We start from the raw sequence: 17,564 nt of genomic DNA, 5'->3' as shown, positions 1-17,564 counted from the left end.
TTCTGGATTGCGCCCGAGACTTTCAAATATTTGTGTATACAGATTTATAGGCGGGCACAGGATATGCTAGATGGTAACCTAGGTAAAGCCCTTACTACCCTGAAGACACAGGTCCACTTTTGGACCACGTTGCCGCTCTCGGTGGCGGGTAGGGTCACTATCTCAAAAATGGTGGTACTGCCCAGAATGCTCTACTATTTCACAAACATACCGATACTAATACCCATGTCCTTTTTTAAAGCACTAAACACGGTCATAACAGAGTTGGTGTGGGGATCCGGCAGGAGACGAATCAGCCTGGTAAAATTGCAACTGCCGACAGACAGGGGAGGTATGGGAGTACCGGACCTAATTGCTTATAGCTACGCGTGCCAGCTGCAGTGGCTGGCCTACTGGCTAGCGGGCCGCAACCTTCATGAGCTGAATATATCTGATGCTGATAGGGCAAGAGGAGAGATACACCGGTTGCTACTACCGCATGCCAAGGTAATGAACTCTGGCCCACCTTTGCTCAGGCTGGCACTCCAACACTGGAAGGCAGCAGTCAGATACGCTAACAAACACTCTACATACACCCCCACAATACCGCTGCTGGGGATCCCCCTGGGAACTGGTACACTAACGGAACGCAGGCTGAAATTATGGCATGACGCGGGAGTGTTAACTGTCGGGGATTTTTTCTTGGATGGCAGTCTATTATCACACGCAGATTTCACCGGGTTACACCAGACTCCAGGGGCACTGTTTCTCACTCACGCGCAAATTTCACATTACATAACCACGCATTGGGCAAGGGACGGACAGGAACCAGATACGAACACACTACTTACAATGCAATACCTTATGGGGGCGGGTAGTCACCTAACGAAGTGGCTGACCAACGGCATTCGTTTGGGCAGAGCGATATCACTGCAGCCCCTCCGGACCCGCTGGGAAGTGGACGCCGGCAGAGCCCTCGGGGACAAAGAATGGGAAACGGTACTGAAATATCCCAAGAAAATAGCACGCAACCCGAAGTTCAAATTCATTCAGCTAATGGTAGTCCACAGAGCATACCTGACTCCACATAGGCTGCATGCAATGTTCCCGGAGTCAGCGAATACATGCCCCAGATGTACCGCGGAAGACGCGGGCCTTCTGCATATGTTCTGGGACTGTCCCAAGCTCGGGCATTATTGGGTAACAATACATGAGATTTTAAAAGCTGTGGCCCCGAACAGACCTTACACGTCCCTGCTCTTCGGCGTCCTGGGTCTGGGATACAAAGAAAAGAAAAGAAGTGTTGCTACTAGATTTGTGGACCTGGCACTGTTGTTGGCTAAACGTGCAATAGCGATGAGGTGGAAATCACCTAAGCCACCGGACATTGAGAGCTGGCATGGAGAGGTAATGAGATGGGGGAAGGCGGAAGGGGTAGAACTGCAGAGAGAGGAACGCAGCGGTCTTAGGAAAACACACATCTCACTAGACTGGAACACACTACTACTAGAGTTCGACACACGCGCTACGGTGCACTTTGAGTAGGCTTTAGCGATGAACCGGCGAATCAAGGTTTTATGTCTACACCCCGTATCACCGGATACCTAGTTACTGGACAAGCCGTACACGTTCATGGTTCACCCGCAGACCAGGTTGCGGAACCTGATCTAATGATACGAATCATATGCAGTACAAGGGCAGGGGGTCGACAGTTACAACAGTGATAAAGTTATACACTCATGAGGCATTACCAGATATATTGAGAATTGTGTGTTCAGTAAGTGCTGTGGGGGGAGGGGGAAGAGTTTATGAACGTTCTTTGTAGACGAAAGAGACAGGGAGAAAATGGAAAATTGCACTCCTTTATTGCTTCTACTTTACAACATAAGATGATAACATTGTAACGAAATTGGAAACTGGTTGTATGTATATGATTGGAATATTGATACAACAATAAAAACATTTTTTTTTAAAATACTCTCTGCCGACGGAGCTGTGTCCCACTCTACTCTCTGCGGACCGAGCTGTGTACCACTCTACTTTCTGCAGATAGAGCTGCATCCCACTCTACTCTCTACAGATAGAGCTGCATCCCGCTCTACTCTCTGCGGACACTAATCCCACGAGTTAGCTGAAAATACCATTGTTAGTCCCAGTATTGTTCAGTGTTGCTTTTACAGGAAGTGTGATCAGGTGCGATTTAATTTTTTTCTTTGTATCTCTTCTTCACCAAATAAAAAACAAGAATGTTTCTTTTCTTTTAATCCACATTGTGCTCGCCTCCAACTGTGTATCCTGGTGCATCATGTTGCTTTGCTTTGTGTAGTGATATGAACAGTCTCTGGAAACAAACAGTTTTATAATTCTGCAAATACTGTTATCTGTTTTTCTTCTTTACTGCTAGTCTATCAAAAGTCCTTCACACTTTCAGCGCCCTTCTATGTTTTCTCCCTGTGTGTTCGCTGATGACTTTGTAGCTCTGATAATCAATTAAAGCTCTTCCCACATTCATTGCACTTGAATGGTTTTTCTCCTGTGTGAGTTCGCTGAGGATACCTTAATGCTGAAGAGAAGCGGAAAATACTGTCACATTCACTACAATAATAGGGTTTTTCCCCGTGTGTGCTCGCTGATGACTCTGAAGTTGTGATAACCAACTAAAGCACTTTTCACATTCACTGCATTTGAATGGTTTTTCTCCTGTGTGAGTTCGCTGATGGCACCTTCATGCTAAAGAGCTGCGAAAACTGCAGTCACATTCGCTGCAATGATAGGGTTTATTACCCGTGTGTATTTGCTGATGACATTGTAGGTCTGATAACTGTCTAAAGCTCTTCACACATTCACTGCACTTGAATGGTTTTTCCCCCGTGTGTGCTCGCTGATCACTTTGTAGGCTTGATAAATGACTAAAGCACTTTGCACATTCAGTGCACTTGAACTTGATTTTCCCCTGTGTGTGTTCGATTATGTCTTCGAAGGCTTGATAACTGACTAAAGCACTTTGCATATTCACTACACTTGAATGGTTTTTCCCCTGTGTGTGTCTACGCTGGTGTCTTTGAAGGCTTGATAACAGACTAAAGCTCTTCAAACATTCATTGCAATGGTATGGTTTTTCAACTGTGTGTGTTCACTGATGTCTTTGTAGGTCTGATAATCGACTAAAGCTCTTCACACATTCACTGCACTTGAATGGTTTTTCCCCCGTGTGTGTTCGCTGATGGCTTTGAAGCACTGATAATCGACTAAAGCTCTTTAAACATTCACTGCATTTAAATGGCTTTTCCCCTGTGTGTGTTCGCTGATGACACTGAAGTTGTGATAACCGACTAAAGCTCTTTACACATTCACTGCACTTGAATGGTTTTTCTCCTGTGTGAGTTTGCTGATGATTCCTTAATGCTGAAGAGTCTCGAAAACTACTGTCACATTCACTACAATGATAGAGTTTTTCCCCTGTGTGTGTTCGCTGATGACTTTGAAGCACTGATAATCGACTAAAGCTCTTTAAACATTCACTGCACTTGAATGGCTTTTCCCCCGTGTGTGTTCGCTGATGTCTTCGAAGGCATGAAAACTCACTAAAGCACTTTGCACATTCAGTGCACTTGAATGGTTTTTCCCCCGTGTGTGTTCGCTGATGGCTTTGAAGCACTGATAATCGACTAAAGCTCTTTAAACATTCACTGCATTTAAATGGCTTTTCCCCTGTGTGTGTTCGCTGATGACACTGAAGTTGTGATAACCGACTAAAGCTCTTTACACATTCACTGCACTTGAATGGCTTTTCCCCTGTGTGTGTTTGCTGATGACATTGTAGGTCTGATAATCGAATAAAGCTCTTCCCACATTCATTGCACTTGAATCGTTTTTCTCCTGTGTGAGTTTGCTGATGATTCCTTAATGCTGAAGAGTCTCGAAAACTACTGTCACATTCACTACAATGATAGGGTTTTTCCCCTGTGTGTGTTCTCTGATGACTTTGAAGCACTGATAATCGACTAAAGCTCTTTAAACATTCACTGCATTTAAATGGCTTTTCCCCTGTGTGTGTTCGCTGATGACACTGAAGTTGTGATAACCGACTAAAGCTCTTTACACATTCAGTGCACTTGAATGGTTTTTCCCCCGTGTGTGTTCGCTGATGGCTTTGAAGCACTGATAATCGACTAAAGCTCTTTAAACATTCACTGCATTTAAATGGCTTTTCCCCTGTGTGTGCTCGCTGATGACACTGAAGTTGTGATAACCGACTAAAGCTCTTTACACATTCACTGCACTTGAATGGCTTTTCCCCTGTGTGTGTTTGCTGATGACATTGTAGGTGTGATAATCGAATAAAGCTCTTCCCACATTCATTGCACTTGAATCGTTTTTCTCCTGTGTGAGTTTGCTGATGATTCCTTAATGCTGAAGAGTCTCGAAAACTACTGTCACATTCACTACAATGATAGGGTTTTTCCCCTGTGTGTGTTCGCTGATGACTTTGAAGCACTGATAATCGACTAAAGCTCTTTAAACATTCACTGCACTTGAATGGCTTTTCCCCCGTGTGTGTTCGCTGATGTCTTCGAAGGTTTGATAACTCACTAAAGCACTTTGCACATTCAGTGCACTTGAATGGTTTTTCCCCCGTGTGTGTTCGCTGATGGCTTTGAAGCACTGATAATTTACTAAAGTACTTTGCACATTCAGTGCACTTGAATGGTTTTTCCCCCATGTGTGTTCGCAGATGACTTTGAAGCACTGATAATCGCCTAACGCTCTTTCCACATTCACTGCACTTGAATCGTTTTTCTCCTGTGTGAGTTTGCTGATGATTCCTTAATGCTGAAGAGTCTCGAAAACTACTGTCACATTCACTACAATGATAGGGTTTTTCCCCTGTGTGTGTTCGCTGATGACTTTGAAGCACTGATAATCGACTAAAGCTCTTTAAACATTCACTGCACTTGAATGGCTTTCCCCCCGTGTGTGTTCGCTGATGTCTTCGAAGGCTTGATAACTCACTAAAGAACTTTGCACATTCAGTGCACTTGAATGGTTTTTCCCCCGTGTGTGTTCGCTGATGGCTTTGAAGCACTGATAATCGACTAAAGCTCTTTAAACATTCACTGCATTTAAATGGCTTTTCCCCTGTGTGTGTTCGCTGATGAATTTGGAGGTTTAATAACTGACTAAAGCTCTTCACACATTCACTGCACTTGAATGGCTTTTCCCCTGTGTGTGTTCGCTGGTGTCTTTGTAGTTCTGATAAGTTACTAAAGTACTTTGCACATTCAGTGCACTTGAATGGTTTTTCCCCTGTGTGTGTTCGCTGATGAATTTGGAGGTTTGATAAGTGACTAAAGCTCTTTACACATTCACTGTACTTGAAAGGTTTTTGTCCTGTGTACGTGTGCTGATGAAGCTTGAGTAGTGATGACAAACTAAAGCTCTTGCTGCATGTGTATGATTCTTCTTTCTTGGTTAGTGTCTTTGGGTCGGGTATATATTTATCTATATCCCTTGACTGTATTTCCTAATGGGCCAACATGGCTGATAAAGCACTTGTGTTTTTCTCACACACTTTATATGTGTGCGGTATTTTACACATTTGATTTCTGTTTTAACAATAAAATGCAATAGCCACCAAACATTTGCCACACTCCTAATACGTAGAAGGTGTCTTTGTAGGTGATTGTGCCTTTAGATTGGATTATGGCTATGCACGCTTGCGGGTAAAGATGTATCTTCCTTTTGGCTGGTGCAAATTAGGACAGTCTGTTGTATTGTAGATACAAGAACTCCTCTTTCCTTTACCTGTCAATTGTCTGGCTCCGCTCTGTTGTGCTTTTCTCTGGCTGTTGTGAGTTACCCAGAAAGAGTTTACAATTCACCTAGAGCACTAAATGATGGCTTGTCATTATATTAGAATACAGAGCACTGCCGTAATCACATCATACTGATCCCACGATCAAAGCTGGTGTTGGACACGTGTTTATACAGGAGGTTGTTGGTTATTGTTGTTGCCTTAATTTTGTAGAGGTAATTTCTTCGTCTCGTGGCGTGGAGGTGCACAGCTCAGCCTCTTACAATCACCGAACTGCCCTTGATGCTTCATCCGGGATCTGTCTGTTTGTGTGCAGGTTCCTCTGTCGCTGACTGCACTGATGTTTTGCTGAATACTGTAGCTCATTATTTCTTCTATTATTGAAGACTTACAACATTAGCTTCATTATAGATGGTCATTTCATACATTCAAGGATGGTTTTCTGTTGGATGTAAAGATATTTAAAATTACTAGCATCCAATGAGAGTGGAAGAAAAGAACAATAAGTGACACGCACACACTGCACAGAAGTGTAAATAAATCTACCATTATCATTCCATGTACCATTGTCCTACTGATGATGTTTCCACATGGATGTTTTGCCGTCTATCAAAGCAGCTTCTTCGATGAAAATCTTACTCAACAGTTTGTTTTCCACCATACCTACTTACCTATTTACTGTTTCTGACCTTACAATATCTCTGGCAGACATGTTGTGCTGTCTGTTGCTACATAAATAGGAAGTAGATTCAAACTGCAGGAAGAGTGCAGTGTCCTTGCAGTCAGCGGCCAGGCACGAGGACACTCTGGCGCAAACAATGCAATAACACAGGTCAGGTACTAGAAGGATTTTATGCAAACAATGCAATGCAACAATGCAATACAATGGAGAAAGGAGTTGGCCTAATGGCTAGCGCGGTCGACCTCAAATCTGGGGAACCAGGTTCGAGTCTCGGCAAGGACGCGCAACATCCTGTGATTCTGAGCAAATCACTTAATCTCCCCGTGCCTAACAAAAATTAATGTGTCCTCATGTAATGCAACTGGTGTTCGTGTAAAGCGCTCTGATACCCGATACCTTCGGGTCAAGTTTGCGCTATATAAAACTGTTAAAGAAACAAAAATGCAATAACATAGGCCAGGGACTTGGAGAATCTGACGCAAACAATGCAATAAAATGGGCCAAGCACTAGAATAAACGGATGCAAACAATGCAATAACACACGCCAGGCACTAGGAGAATCTTATGCAAACAATGCAATAATAAAAGCCAGGCACGAGGAGAATCTGATGCAAACAGCGCAATAACACAGGCCATGCACTAGGAGAATCTGATGCAAACAATGCAATAACACAGGCCAGGCATGAGGAGAATATGATCCAAACAATGCAATAACACAGGACAGGCACGAGGAGAATCTGATGCAAACAATGCAATAACACAGGACAGGCACGAGGAGAATCTGATGCAAACAATGCAATAACACAGGACAGGCACGAGGAGAATCTGATGCAAACAACGCAATAACACAGGCCAGGCACTCGGGTTGATGCAAACAATGCAATAACACAGGCCCAGCACAAGGATTGATGCAAACAATGCAATAACATAGGCCAGGCACTAGGACTGATATAAACAATGCAATAACGCATGCCAAGCACTAGGAAAATGTGATGCAAACAATGCAATAACACGAGCCAGGCACTAGGGTTGATGCATACAATGCAATAACACAGGTCAGGCACTAGAGGAATCTTATGCAAACAATGCAATAACATGGGCCAGGTACTAGGAGAATCTTATGCAAACAATGTAATAACACAGGCCAGGCACTAGGATTGATGCAAACAATGCAATAACACAGGCCAGGCTCTAGGAAAATGTGATGCAAACAATGCAATAACACAGAAGAATGTTCGCCAAGTTCAATGCGTTTGCCAGGGGCTCCAGGAGAAGATTAAAAAGAATGGGTGAAAGTGCTGAGCCCCCGCTGTCAGCACTGATGCATCTGTGACACCCTTTCTGGCAAACCCTGACACTTGCTCTCTCGGAACCCCCTAACATGACCAATAACATGGCGCCTATCGACTCATCAATCTGTTTATGAGTCCCTCACCCCCACTCCTCAATCATGACTCCAGCTCTATTCCCCGCTCCCCTGGTTCACCCAACTCAGCTTCTCCCTAACACCATAAACCAGAGCAGTTTCAACTGGACTGCTGGCCCCATCACGACCTCCTGTTTCCGCATTACTAATGAGCCCAAACTCACTAAGCTCTCTCAAGAGCTTCATCAACTTATGGTTGAGGTTTAAAGCCTAATATCCCTCACCTCCGAGCTCGCTAATTGTTGGTGTGCCACCAGGCCGATGGGTAAGAATAGACACTCCCTTTAGCAATTCAATTGTCAAGTCAAGTCAAACCAGCTTTATTTGGTGTAAAATATACAACCATAAAGCATACTAGACAGAAGGTACTATATACACATAAATAAAAACAGTTTTCAAATATTTACATCTTTTAAAAAAACAGTATTTCATAACAGGCATTACATCTTTATTCAATATGTGGTACTCTGATAATTATCAGTGCAAAAATCGCATATGTACAAAACAAGCATTTTTGTGCAAAATCCTAACATATAACACAAGGGGAAGAAAAAATGATTCATAAACATATTTGAGATTAGGATGATAGATGATATCAACATAACGGAATATTGACACAACTAAAGGCAGTCATCAGGTTTTTCAGATATTAATGCATCCAGATGTGACAAATCCTTTCTCTCCTAATCGCCCTTTGTATAAAATTAATAACAGAATAAACAGTTTTTATATTATCCATCGTACATAAAAAGTTAAAAGCGTGTTTATAATGATAAAGCCTATTGATTAAAAAAGCGGTTTTATAACAATTCTCTAGAAATCTTTATAAAAGGTACAAAACAGTAAGAAGTGCATAGTGGACTGGGGGGTCTTTCCCTCACACTGGCAGTTTGGTAAAATATAGAGCCATTTTTCCTTATTTGAGAATGCTGTTATATAATGTAGTGTGCCAAATCTTAGCCTTGTTAAGTAGAATCTATGCTGAGTGTTTCTTACCAGAGTTAAATATGTTTGTAATCCCATCACAGAGGGGATCCAATAACAACCACGTTAGACGGAAGTCACCCCGCACTTCCAATGGGATATCAGCAATCTCAACGTCTCCTCATTTGACCTCGAAGACATTTCCCTACCCCCACGCATCCTCCCGACCCATCAGGATGAAAGATACCCAATCGGACAACAATATTTACTCCCTCCTCCTTCAGTCAAATCCACATAGAGATGCTAGGCCCAATCCCAGAGTAGGTAACAATTCCAACTTCAAGCAAATTCCGATCACTCAGGCTGCCTCCGCTGTCGCCATACCCCACCTGAAATGTACGCTACTCAATTGCAGATCGGCATCTAAACACGCAGTGGATATTGCTGACCTTATCCTTACTTATGATCTTGACCTGATAGTCCTGACTGAAACTTGTCTAAATGACTCCTTCACTCCAACGCTCAACATTCTAGCACCGCCCAGCTGCGACATTATCAGATTAGATCGGCCAAACAGACCTGGTGGAGGTAACCCCTGTACTCACTGCAATAATCTCTCTGTGAAGCAAGCACAAACCGTTACTCTCATCTTGTGTGAATACCTAGGCATCAATATCCTGAGTAAAGATAGGCCTCGATACAAACTGCATGCGTTTTACCACCCTCCAGGAGATAACCTCCCATCCATTGAACAAATTATAGAAATCATCAGAAACAACTCCGGTGTATACTGCGCCCAAATCTTCCTTGGTGATTTCAACCTCTACTGGAATGACCCAAATGACCTATCAGTGATTAGCCTAAAAACCTTCCTAGCTGATCTAAACTTGATCCAAATATGCGAAAGTCCTACCCACAAACTGAGAGCGACCTTGGATCTAATTATCTCTAAAGCTAATTCCATTCAACTGGAATCTATCATTCCATGTGATTGGACAGACCACCACTGTATCTCTTTGCTCATCACTGAATCACTGTCCTCAAAAAAGGTTCACATAAAAAAAACGGACCCTGGAAAAGGAACCCTCGAAACATAAACCTGAATGAACTAACATCTATCAGCAATGATATCATTCCACCTCCCGAAGACAAGTCAGATGTCTAGGACCTTACTGATCATTACACTAATTCAATGACAAACATTCTAGACTCTATGGCACCCCTCCAACCAAAAAGAGTGCCCACCAAAGACTCCGAGCCTTGGTACAATGGTAGTCTAAACGCTGAAAGATGCAATCTAAGATTCTACTCCTCGCTTGAACACCTCCAGCAAGTGAGATCTCTAAGAATCATTTACAACAAACACATACATAGCTCAAAAGCAAACGTCTTTAGGAAATAACTAAACAATGCCAGGAATCGACCTAAATAACTGTTTGAACTTGTTAAATTGCAATCTAACAGGCAGCCCCAACCTGCCTTCTGGGTCTAATCAGCAGCCTAACTGCGAAGAACTTGCTGCCTTATTCCTGGGAAAGACGAAAAAAATGGAAAGTGACTTAAAGACTTCATTGGATCTCCTCCCGACACCTTCACACGTCAGCCCCAGCCACCCATGTGGCCTGAGCGTCCTGCACACACCCCAAAAAATATTGCCACGTGGTGTTCATTCAAATCCTTTGAGGAAATGACCATACTACAAATTCTGTCAACTTAGCCCAGGGTCATCAAGGCGCTGCGGATAGGGATCATGATCAGGGGTGTCCATAGATACAGGGCGTACAGATTCGTATTGGTAAAGAGCCAGGTCTTCAAGGCCTTACGGATTGAGGAATGAGTTTCCAGAATCGAAATTGAAAGAGGAAGGGAGTTCAACAAATTGGCCGCAGCCAGCGAAAAGGACCTCCCCCCCCATCTAGATTTCCTGAATCTAGGCACAGTCACCATATTCTTGCTGCAAGATCTTAACTGCTTACCAGGGACATATCTCCGAAACTGTTTTTTAATGTCTTCAGATCCCATATTATAAAAGGCCTTGTGCACCAAACAGAGGGCTTTAAACTCAATTGAGCCTCCCAGCCAATCTAAGGGGAGAGATGGTATCGAAGGCTGCCGTTAGGTACAGAAGGGTCAGTAAGGTGGTTTGACCTGTGTCGACCTGTTGTCGAAAGTTGTTAAAAACAACGTTTAATGCCGTCTCGGTACTGTGCTCACTTCTGAACCCATGTTGCGAGCCATCGAGCAAGTGATGATCCTCCAGATAGGTGCTAAGATGGAGGTTCAGGTGTTTCTCCAAGATTTTAGCTGGGACGGGCAACAGGAAATTGAACTGTAGTTCTTTAGTTCCGCCGGATCCAGAGAGGTTTAACCACGGCCGTCATCCAGGCAGTGGGATACTGGCCAGAAGTAATAATGGCATTAAGAACTACGGTCAAAGGAGGAACAATAGCCTCCATTCCTAGTTTCAGGATCTTCAGGGGACAGGGCTCCATAGGGGAGCCAGATCTAATTCCCCTTAACATCCGCGTCTTCTTGAAGTATAGGGGGAAAGGCGCTCAAGCGGCAATCCTTTGGAGGAGCTACCAGAGAATCTGAAGGACGCTCAGCCTTTGACCCTCCGATATTGGATATCTCCAGGGAGGAATATATGTCCTTGATTTTGTCATAAAAAAGCATGCTTTTTTATCACATAGCTCCTGGGAGACCTCGGTGTTGGCAGAGGCCGAGGGGGCTAAGAGGGAATTAATCACAGTGAAGAGTTCCCTCTGGGATTTGATGTATTCCGTCATCTTGGGATAGTAGATGACCTTTTCCTCATTAATAGCTAGCCTATATTCCTTCAATCTGAGTTTATGCAGGTCCCTTTCGGCTGGGATACGCTCACGGCACCATATTCTTTCCTGCTGTCACCATTCCTGCCTAAGGTTTCTCAACCTTTCGGTGAACCAGGGCACTGAAGGGCGTTTTCAGGCCACATAATGCTCCTTAAGAGGGGCAAGAGAGTCCAGAGCCAGCAAGAGCCAGTTATAAAAATCATCATAGATTGAGTTAACATCCAGGTGGGGGAGACAGCAATAATTGTGAAGCTTAATTAGAAGACCCTCCTTATTTATGCGGCTAAGGTTTCTCTTCATCTCCACCCAGTTCTTAAAATAGGGACCAGGGTGAGATTCTGCAATTTGCAGAAAAAATGGAATGATCAGACCAAGCGAGTGGGATGGGATCCTTCACCTCTATCCTCGGATCGTTAGAGAAGATCCCATCCAGAATGTGTCCACCGTATGAGAGGGGCTCCTCACCAGCTGAGGAATGGAGTCCACAGGAGTCCATAGTTTCCAGGAATACCTGCGTTTCAGAGCACAGAGTTTTCTCCAAATAGAAGTTAAAATCACCCAAAAGAGTGACAGTGGATCTAGCCAAATAAGGCTCAATCCGATTGCTGAAGTCCTGATTAAACATTCCTCTGGGTCCGGGAGGCTGGTAAGTGACCACTCCCACAAAACTATCAGTGGGTAGGATCTTCAAGGAGAAATGTAGGGCCTGATAGGGATCTGAGGGAGTGGTGAGGGCTTCAGAGAAGCACAAGAAGGTGTCTTTATAAAGTACTCCCAACCCCCCCTATCAAGTTTGGACAGAGCATACCCTGAAAGGATGGCCTCCTCCAGGTCAGGCTCTGAGCATTCTCTAGCCCAGGTTTCAGTAATAAATACCCAATCAGGCCTACGGGAGGAGACACAATCATTAAATTCTGCCCTATGTTTAATCAGAGATCAGGAGATACCCTGAAAAGGACTGTTTCATGGGTAAGGGTAGGGCTGACACGTTTCCCCTTGGGTTTTTTAGCTACCCCCAATGGAATGACTGTCTTACAGTTAACACACTCATATAGCCCAATGCTCACAGTTCATCGACCTGCAGTGCACATTGTTCTATCCTTCTCTCTTGAAGCTCCAAGAGCTGTCCTCTCGGGTAAACAAGGGTCTACAATAAAAAGGCCAGCGTCCCTGGCACAAGGCATAAACTTGGCAGAGACTAACACAGACTAACACAGACAGGCGTGCCTTTGGTGCGCCTGCTGCGTGCGTTCACTGCGCGTCCTGATTAAATAGCTGGGCCAGTCAGGAGCAACTAAAGCGCTGCCCATCGATATGAGACAGGAAGTGGAGTAGAGCAGCAAGAGTGAAACACTCACTTCTCTCCATACAATTGGCGAGCCGTGGTGGACCGGGGAATGAGCAAAAGAGCCCCACAAGCCCCCCTCCCCGAGATGAAGAAAGAAGCAGAAGAGTGCCTGGAAAGAATGCAGTAACCCCACACAAGTAAGCAATTATAATAGTTTTTAAAACATTCCCCCCATTAGAACGCACACAATGATTCAATAACATTTTAAAATCACAGTCACTTTCTAAACGCAGTAGCAGCGCAACAGCGTGGCACCTCTAATCAGGGTGAACCACCATCACGTGGTGTAGAGGAGGAGACAAATGTGATAAGGGTAAAGGATATGCTGGGCTAAACTGACCTAAAAAGGAACTGGATCTGCAGTGCACCCCCCCAACATGTTCCAAGAGTGGAATGTGGCTCCATCAGATTATTATCAGAAGTTTGATAACAAGAAGAATAGTGCACAGAGAGAGTCAAATGTTGAAGCTGAAGAGACAAAAACAAAACAGAGATCAAGAAAGGGAAGAGAGAAAGAAGAAACAGGGGAAAAGGAAACATAGAGTTATAGGAATCCTTACCTGACAATTGTTTGTTTTGTTCCCCCAAGGGTGGCAGCCACGCTGCACTGCCTGTCATCCCAGAATACCTTGAAAGAAAGTAAAGAAATCATTTTGCATCAGACGACAATCCCACTTCATCACATTTTACAAATAACCGTCCTGGATTTACAAAACAACCGAGCCCACGGAGAGCCAGAGTCTGACTTCAGCCTCCTTTAAACAGCTATTGCTGTGAATGTTCAACAATTAACCAGCGTGGTCCCGCATGCGGCTGATAACTGTTCAAGTTTCACAGCAACAGCTTTGAAACAAAGGTTTCGGAGTACTGGAGGTGTTTCAATCCCCTCGGTCTCTGGGACACCGTTGTTTTATTGATTAACACATTCTGCCCTCATGGGGCAAACAGTGTAATGCCCCGGTTACTTACCGGTAATCTTCATTACTCCGAGTATAGTCTTCCTCGCCACATGACTTACATAGTGAGCTTCAGCTCCACACCAGAACCCTCCAAAGCAAAAGTTAGCCTCCCATGCCTCCCATCCCCTCCCAAGATGGCCGACCCATTACCACCTGACCTCTATAAGAGGCGGGCCGGCCCAACCATCAGCCTGAAACCACCAAGCACAAACATGAAGCCGATAGCCAGACAGGGAGGGAGGGATGGGAACTCATGTGGCGAGGAAGACTATACTCGGAGTAATGAAGATTACCGGTAAGTAACCGGGGCATTACCTCCTCGTTAGTCTTCCTCGCCACATGACTTACATAGTGAGCACATACCAAAGCCAAGCGGCTTCATGGAACACACAAGGAACAGATCAGAAGGGGATGACCACGAAAGAGGGCAAACCCAACAGACCAGCACGAGTGGAAGGACCACCCAGGAGAGAGGCAACCACGAGTAGGAGAACCAACCCGGGACCGAAGACACCGGGAAGGCCGAAAAACAAACCGGACCCCAGAGACACCAAGAGTCGCCAGGAAACCGCCCCAACCGAAGGAAGGCAGAGAAAGGCACGGGAATGGACCACACGGAACCAAAAAGGCAACAGCAACCAGGGCCAGAACAGAAACGAGCAGGCCCGAACAACACACCAGGGCAGCCCAACAGGCCACACAAAGTGAGAGGGGAGCAAAAGGCCCAAGAGAGGAACCGAATGAACAGAGGACATCCCCACCACAGCGACCCAACAACAAAAAACACCAGTGGAAAGAGACAACCAGGCCGCCCAAAACAGCAACACCGCAAGGGCGACCAGAAAAACTGGGAAGCGGCACCAGAGCCATCCAACAGACAGGCAAGAGCCGGAAGAATGGAAAAGGGAGCCGAAAAAGGACAGAAGGGGGACCAACCCCCGTCAAACAAAGGACCCCCGGAAGGGACCGCGACTCCAAGGAGAGAACCAAGGCAGGCACCCAGGAAAGGAGCCGGAGGAGAACCAACCAGGTAAAGGCGAAAAAAACCGAAACCCCACAGGCCCGCCCACGGCCAGAAGGGAGAAGAAGAGGCAGAAAGAAGCCAAACGGCCAGGAACGGGAACACCTCGCACAGGGACCAAGCAACCGCCCCAGTAAGAAACACAAGAAGGGAGCGAGCCGCCCAAGAGAGCACCCAGGCGGGCAAACAGACAGCCAGCCCACAACCAGGCCCAGCCCAGCGAGACAAAGAAGAACCGATAGGCACAGGAGCGCGGCAGCAACACACCAAAGGCGTGAAGGACAGAAGGGCAGGGCGAAGACGAGCCCGAGCCACGACAAAACACCCAGGAAGCCACCAGAGCCAACAGGACCCGGGACCCCAAAACCAGGGGAAAGAAACGAGGACACACCCACAACGGAAGCGCAGCGTCCCGCCAGGGAATCCCATAGCACCGCCGGAAACAAAAACAGCCAGCAGGCAAAGGGACCCCAGGAAGCGCAAAGCCGGGAGCCCAAACGAGAAGGCCGAAGAGCCAAAAAAAAAAAAAAACGGAGACCCAAAGGAAGCAGACAGGGCCAGACGGACCCAGGAGACTCCCGAACCAGGCACAAAGAGAGGCCCGACCCACAAACCACCGGAGGAGAGGCGATGAGAACATGAGCACCCAGGGCCAGAAAAGCCGCAGCCAAAAACGACCCAGGCAAGGACAGCACCAATGAGCCAAAGAAACAAAAGGGGCGAGCCCCGCACACACCCCGGAGCACGAGGCAGGGGACAAACTCACCACAGGGACCAACAAGCCCCAGCAAGGCAGGGGAAAACCCCAGAGAAGCCAAGGAACGGCAAAACAGAAGCCAGTAGGGAAAAACGACCACAGGGAAACCACCGACCCAGCACAGACCGGGAACCCAAGCACGGCCAGAAGAAGGCACCACCAACACATGGGCAGGAGGAACCCAGCACACCCAGGAGACAGAGCGGGAAGAGTCGGGGGGAAAAGAACCAAGGAAAAGGCCAGAGGCCCCGAGACCAACAGGAAGGGGAGGATCATCGCAAGGACAGACAGGGGCAAGAAACCACCGCCAGATCACAAGACCCAAACCACGACCAGAGGAAGGCCCCACCAAGGCAGACAACCCCAACCGGACAACCCACGAATAGGACCCGGAGAGAAAGCAGCAGCGAAACCTCCAAAGCGACCCCGCAACAAAGAGGCAGGCGCCAAAACCCCGGACCGACCAGGCAGGCACCACACAAAGGAAGCAGAGACACCAAAGGGCCAAAGCACCAAGGGCACTGAAAGTCCGGAAGAGAAGGATCGCAACAAACACCCGACCCCCAGGGGGCAAGGAGAAGCAAAGAGACAGCAGGAAGTCGACAGGAAAAGGGCGCAAGAGTCGCCCGCCGAGACAGGGGGGAGTAGCAAAGCAGCAGAACCCGATAAGACAAGGAGAGCCCTCCAGGAGCAGAAACAGTCAGCAAGAAAACACTGACGCAGCCCAGAGACGGACGGAGAGACCCCAACAGCAGGAAGCCCATAACAGACAAGCCGCAGCCCACAGCCCCCGGAAAAAACCCAGAGGACGGACAACAAGGAACTAACCGGGACCGACCCCACACCAAAACAGCGGGGACAGGAGTCCACAGGACAAAAGGACCACAGGCCCAAAGCCCGGAAGGCAACACCGCAAGCACGAAGCAAAAGGCCCCACAACCCAACGCCATAGGCGCCGAAAAACAAGCAATCCAAAAATGCACCACACAAGGACACACTTAGAACAACGGCAGGGACCGAACCCCGGCCCGAGAATGGCGGGCACCACTCAAGGTACAAGACACACCACCGAGCCAAAGCACCCTGGACTCAAGCCAGACCAAGGAACCCTGCGAAAAAAGCAGAGAGAGCAACCCACCGGGAGACTCCAAACATGGAACGCCACACGAAATAGCGTGTCAACCCAGTGCAGGGACCCTGCAAAAACCTCACTGTAAAAATCCAATACCAGGAAATGTGCCGCTGAAGCGAGCACAGAGGAAACATGGAACGCACAACGAATACGCGCGTCATCCACTGGCAAACAGGCAACCCCAGAGCGCCCAGGGGGCAGCCGAAGCAAACACGTCCGAAGAGCACCCGCCGCGTATGCGAACCACACACGAGGAAGAGAGCGCAAGGGGAGCCCAGCAAAGGAGCAGGTGAAAACACCGTCCGAAAACCAAACGCTAGGGGACATGGGCACAGCAAAAGCGGGACCCGAACCCAGGCTAGAGCACCAGCAAAGCGCTGAAAAAAAAAAACAGATGAACAGTGCAACCAAATCCAAAGGGACACACAACAGCGACCCCAGAAGGAAGAAAAGCAGAGAGAACCCGCCAGGAGCAGAGCCCGTGACCACGAGGCCGAAACACAGGTCCCCACAGTGGAAGCAAGAAACCACCGAGCCACCAGCACACAGCCCCAACAGAATGCGAGAAGTACCCCCAAAGGAGCCCTAGCAGGCAGAATGAGAGGAGTGAACAAACACCGGAAAGGCCCAATGCCGCGCCATGAACAGCGAGACAGCAGGAGCGGCAAACAACCAACATGAGGAAGA

General features: G+C 46.8%; 1 long non-coding RNA gene and 1 pseudogene across 1 annotated transcript in view; both read right to left on the bottom strand.

The window, feature by feature from the left end:
- Positions 1-1,906: 1,906 nt before the first annotated feature.
- On the bottom strand, positions 1,907-5,473 carry LOC144806223 (uncharacterized; annotated as a pseudogene).
- Positions 5,474-5,504: 31 nt separating this feature from the next.
- Positions 5,505-17,564, bottom strand: part of LOC144806220 (uncharacterized) — a 28,204-nt gene continuing 16,144 nt past the window's right edge. The window contains exons 2-3 of the long non-coding RNA XR_013605729.1: positions 13,569-13,636; positions 5,505-6,236 (exon numbers count right to left, since the gene is read on the bottom strand). This is a non-coding gene — a long non-coding RNA (uncharacterized LOC144806220). The remainder of the gene's footprint in view (positions 6,237-13,568; positions 13,637-17,564) is intronic.

The sequence above is a fragment of the Lissotriton helveticus genome, assembly GCF_964261635.1.
Source record: "Lissotriton helveticus chromosome 1_1 unlocalized genomic scaffold, aLisHel1.1 SUPER_1_unloc_54, whole genome shotgun sequence".
NCBI classification, from domain to species: domain Eukaryota; kingdom Metazoa; phylum Chordata; class Amphibia; order Caudata; family Salamandridae; genus Lissotriton; species Lissotriton helveticus.
Note: the sequence above shows the minus strand (reverse complement) of the source record. Positions and strands in the feature narration are given on the sequence as shown.